The sequence below is a fragment of the Globicephala melas genome, chromosome 6, assembly GCF_963455315.2.
Source record: "Globicephala melas chromosome 6, mGloMel1.2, whole genome shotgun sequence".
Classification (NCBI taxonomy): Eukaryota; Metazoa; Chordata; class Mammalia; order Artiodactyla; family Delphinidae; genus Globicephala; species Globicephala melas.
The window spans coordinates 90,895,108-90,900,857 of record NC_083319.1 but is presented as its reverse complement, the minus strand read 5'-3'; the positions used below and the strand labels follow the sequence as shown (position 1 = coordinate 90,900,857).

Here is a 5,750-nt window from a genome sequence, read left to right as displayed (position 1 = left end):
AATACTATTCATTACTTAATTAAAAAAAATAATGGGGGAAGCAGTAAAAGCCCTCAATTCCAGAGGGTGAGAAAGCTTGGGGATAGAGAGCTGTGAAGTTCTTTTAATTAGTCCAGCACAGAAAGACTGATTTACAAAAAAAAAAAAAAAAAAAGAAAGACTGATTTACCTAGAAATACCATTTGCTTAGTTTTCATGAAGTGCTTACTTCTGCGTCTATGACCCTTTCTTCCAACCCCAGGCCCTCTTTGCCCCCCTTTGACAGCTGAGTCCTCTTCACTTGGTTCTGGATTCCAAGGCCAGGCCAATCTAGATGGGATCTCTCTCACCTGAATATGAAAGTGATGATGATTCATATTGGACCTAACTCAGTATACATGAAGACACCACTGGTAGAATCTATGTTTGGCCATAGTTTGGCACTTCCGGTAGAACAATACTCAGTAGCTATCCAGATTGCACTGGCCATTGTGCAGGATTTTTGTTCCAGAAAGTTGGAAAACTTACAGCAACAGTAGGCTGCTGGCCATCTTCTTCAGATTTACCAGTCAAAGTAACTATGTGCAAATCAACTGGGACAGAGTTGAAAAAAGATATAAAGAAAGCAGGAAGACCTGATTCAGAAATGAGCAAATAAAGCAGCACCTGAAATCAGCAATATAATTGAAGCAGCAACAGAATTTATCAAACAGGACATTGTGATGTTCAGTGGATTTGTGAGAGGCTATTTGCTAGGCCTTGCCTCTTAAGGACATGAGTGTTCTGTCACAGTGGATTCAACCTGAGAGGAGAAGGGGTGGTAACATGATGATGTCTCTACAGTTCCAGACACCAGATCCTCCAGGGTGTGAAGAAAAAAGTAGTTGGGCAAAATGGAACTCACAACTTACTGTTTGTCTTCTGACAAATCCTGCAGCGCAGCCAAAAAATAAATAAAGTGAATCCACTTAAAAAAATATATATGTTTGCAATAAACTAAAAGGATTGTAATGCCCTTTTGTGGAAGGTCTTAGAAATAATAGAATTATTGAATATATTAAATAGATTCTACTGATATAAAATAATAATAATGGGGGGAAAATCACTGCTGTTCTAGTCTCTGTGACATAATTAATGCAGCTTGTATCTCCCAAATCTTACCATTCTGTTTCTCTTGCAGGACCAGAATACGGTGCTGCCCTTTGCATTCTCTGCTTCCCAGCACAGAAAACACTGGCAAAGAACAGGCAAGGAAGCTGGACATTTAAGCCACTCTAAACTACAGATTATTCTTGAAGGAGAATCTTTTAAGGAACTGAGTTTTTGGTTTTACATGTATAGTAATGAATATATACAACTGAATTTTACAGTTATTTTTAAACAGTTGTATAAATGTTTTCTTAACTGAGAGATGACTGATTTTACTTTTTCTGTTTTCACTTGTATTCATTATGACGTTTTTAAAATTATAAGCCTTGAATCAATATACTTATGTGAGTGTTGATAAGAGTAATCATTTCTAAGCTTGTTTCTCTCATGCCATAATATATACACATATTTCAAGATATTGAATTTATAAAAAATATATAGAAAAATATATGGAAGTGAATATTTAGAGAAAAAATCACTACTGATCACACCTCGTCAAATTATAAGATATGACAATTTCCCCTAACTATTGTCAATACAAATGCTATTAATGCATTTGTATATGCAATGAAACTTTTGAAAATTCATGTGGGAAAATTATATCAGACAGCTCACAGATTAGATTGTACAAATATTGAGTACATTAACGATTATTCATTAAAAACAATCCTAGGTAAAAACAGTAATAAGATGTCGGTATTAAGCCAATCCTTTGAAGTAAAAAGTAAGGCATATAGGGTGTTAATAGATATTAGAGACATAAATTAAAGTGATTGGGCTAACTAAGGCTACAATGCCACACTAGCAATTCAGATTATTATGAGTGTTTTGTAGTGTCAGCCTGGGAATGCTCAAGGAAGTATATTCCAAACTTCCTTAATGATAAATGTCACCAGACGAGATAGCTAAACGTAATGATTATCAGACCTCTGCCCCAAGAGATTCTCATTCAGTAGATTGTATTGTGACATTGTTATCTATAGTGTACCTGTAGTCCTCCTGGGGACTCTTCAGGCAAGCTTGAAAATCACCAAGGCTAAGAGGTCTGTGACCTTGGCACACTCTGAGCCTTTTAATCTTCCTCATTTGTACTTAAAGTTTGTGAAGTAGGTTATAATTGTCAGATTATATAAACTATTTGTTTTATTTTACAGCATTTGCTCACCTGGTCTTATTTGTGACTAACAACTCTGTGAACTACTTGATATATATTTCATATATTCTTTACTTGGATTTAAGGATGCACATGCGTTCTCAAACTTAATGTGCATGAGGATCACTTGGACAAATCATTAAAATGCAAATGCATGCTCTGCCACCTAGATTTTGATTCATTTGGTCTCTGATGGGACCTAGGAATTCACATTTGAAATAAGCACACCTGCTGATTCTGATGAAAGTGCTGTACAGATTATATATTCAGAAATCCCACTGTAGAGGACTGATGAATTAAAATCACAGTAACTGTTGGAAATCCACCTAAATCTAAACAAACCCTGTGGAAATACTTCTGTGTTTGGAGCTTCCTACCAGCTGCCAACGTATTACCTGAATTTTACTATAAATGGTGCACTTGAATGTCATAAGACATTATCTTTATTCATTGGAATTATTTTGAGATTCATTCTATTTAAAGGACACTACAAGGAGGGCTTCCCTGGTGGCGCAGTGGTTGAGAGTCCGCTTGCCAATGCAGGCGACACGAGGTCGTGCCCCGGTCCGGGAAGATCCCACATGCCGCGGGGCGGCTAGGCCCGTGAGCCATGGCCGCTGCGCCTGCGTGTCCGGAGCCTGTGACCCGCAACAGGAGAGGCCACAACAGTGAGAGGCCTGCGTACCACAAAAAAAAAAAAAAAAAAAAGACACTACAAGGACAGAACTTCTAGGTGATTTAATTAAGACAAAACTCCTATTACTTGCTATTTAGGTAAACGATTTTATTTTTAATGTCCAAGCAAAATAATTGTTTGCAATTATACTCTTTACCAATGTATCAAAAACTCCACAGAGAAACTGGTATTATATTTTCCTACAGGAAATCTTGCAATTTTGCAGTTCACATTCTTAGTTAGGTAAAATACAACTTTCATTACTATGCACAGTGAGAATTTAAATGTTTCTGATCCTTTCTGCAATAAAATGTTATGTACATGCTTTAAGACAGTTGAATTACTATGCTTCTCACTAATGATGGAGTAAAATTTTACGTGAATGTGTTATAATATTTCTGAATCTCATTAAATATTACATTCATAGAATTTTATTTTAGAACAATAGCTATCATCTCTTAATTGTTATGATCCTGAAACACACCAAATGCATTTCACTTGGTCAAATTTGCATTGTAACTTATTTTAAATGTTTAATCTTAGACATCTGAGTTATTAGAAGGGTTGATTCAAAAATCGAATGTGTCTGGCTTGCAGAAGAATGAAACTGTCAATCCTATAATGATTAAAATAATGGATTAACAAATGTGCTAACCATATAAACAGTGGCTTTTTATATTGGTGTATCAGTGTTTTAAATTAGGTAAAATTTGTCAATGTGATCAGCTTTGTCTTTTTTACTTTCAGATGATATAGTCCAATTTAATGAGGAATAATAACACTGGCTTTCTCACAGAGTTATTACCACAATGCAATCAGCAAAGTATGTTAACAATTTGGATAAACAGTCCTTGTGTGTGTGTGTGTGTGTGTGTATGAAAGTGCACATATGCCTGTGTGCACACAGAGTACATGTTTAATTATAATATTGATATTTTAAAATACAGTTATATTTATCTGTGTGAACACATTTTATTTCTATTTTGAACAGAGTGTTATTAATTCAACCATGCTATTGACCATCTATTTCTGATTTCCTAAATAATTATTTTAAACAGAAGTCATGTTCCTTTATCCAGGTTGGTTTTCCTCATCGAAATTGTGTGTAGAAGAATAATATCTTGATGAGAAAAAGAAGAAAGACTGCACAGTCTAACCCTAATTTTAGAGGGATAGCTTTTTATCTTCATCCCTGACATCATAACATTTTAAAGCTTGAGCATTTTATTTGACCAAGATTAGAAAATAAGGAACTCTGGATTTTGTACTTGTTTACCTGAAAACATCAAATTTAATACAACTCAAAAGATATATTATATTCTAGTTTACTTTTCGTATGTCATTGTTATAGTCAAATGTTCTCTTTTTTCCAAGAAGATAAAGTTTTCCTTTGTGAATAAATTTTTTTTAACTTTTCATTTTATATTGGAGTATAGTTGTTTTGTTTTGTTTTGTTTTGTTGCCACACCATGCGGCTTGTGGGATTTTAGTTCCCTGACAAGGGATCGAACCCAGGCCCTAGTCAGTGAAAGTGCAGAGCCCTAACCACTGGACCATGAGGGAATTCCCTGGAGTATAGTTGATTAACATGTTGTGTTAGTTGCAGGTGTACAGCAAAGTGGTTCAGTTATACATATACATGTATCTATTCTTTTTCAAATTCTTTTCCCTTTTAGGTTGTTACATAATATTGAGCAGATTTTCCTGTGCTATACAGTAGGTCCTTGTTGGTTATCCATTTTAAATACAGCAGTGTGTACATGTCAATCCCACACTCCCTAACCATTCCTTCCCCCCACCCTTCCCCCCTGGTAACCATAAGTTTGCTCTCTAAGTCTGTGAGTCTGTTTCTATTTTGTAAATAAGTTCATTTGTCTCATTTGTTTTTAGATTTCGCATATAAGGTATATAATACATATTTCTCTTTCTCTGTCTGACTTACTTCACTCAGTATGACAATCTCTAGGTCCATCCATGTTGTTGCAAATGGCATGATTTCATTCTTTTTAATGGCTGAGTAATATTCCATTGTATATACGTACAACATCTTCTTTATCCATTCCTCTGTCGATGGACATTTAGGTTGTTTCCATGTCTTGGCTATTGCAAACAGTGCTGCAATGAACATTAGGGTGCATATATCTTTTCAGACCATGTTCTTCTCTGCATATATGCCCAGGAGTGAGATTGCAGGATCATATGGTAGCTTTATTTTTAGTTTTTTAAGGAAACTTCATACTGTTTTCCATAGTGGCTGTACCAATTCACATTCCCACCAAAAGTGTAGGAGGGTTCCCTCCTCTCCAGCATTTATTGTTTGTGGATTTTAAAATTTGTATGGAGACACAAAAGACCCTGAATAGCCAAAGCAATCTAGAGAAAGAAAAACGGTGTTGGAGGAATCAGGCTCCCTGACTTCAGATTATACTACAAATCTATAGTCATCAAAACAGTATGGTACTGGCACAAAAATAGAAATATAGGACAATGGAATAGGATAGAAAGCCCAGAAATAAACCCACACACCTATGGTCAATTAATCTATGACAAAGGAGGCAAGACTATACAATGGGGGAAAGACAGTGTCTTCAATAAATGGTGCTAGGAAAACTGGACAGCTACATGTAAAAAAATGAAATTAGAACATTCTTTAATGCCATACACAAAAATAAGGTCAAAATAGATTAAAGACCTAAATGTGAGACCATAAACTGTAAAACTCTTAAAGGAAAACATAGGCAGAACACTCTCTGACATAAATTGCAACAATATCTTTTTCGATCCGTCTCCCAG

At 35.4% G+C, this 5,750-nt stretch overlaps 1 pseudogene; it reads left to right on the top strand.

The window, feature by feature from the left end:
* Positions 1 to 313: 313 nt before the first annotated feature.
* On the top strand, positions 314 to 749 carry LOC132597434 (FUN14 domain-containing protein 1-like; annotated as a pseudogene).
* The last annotated feature ends 5,001 nt before the right edge of the window (positions 750 to 5,750 follow it).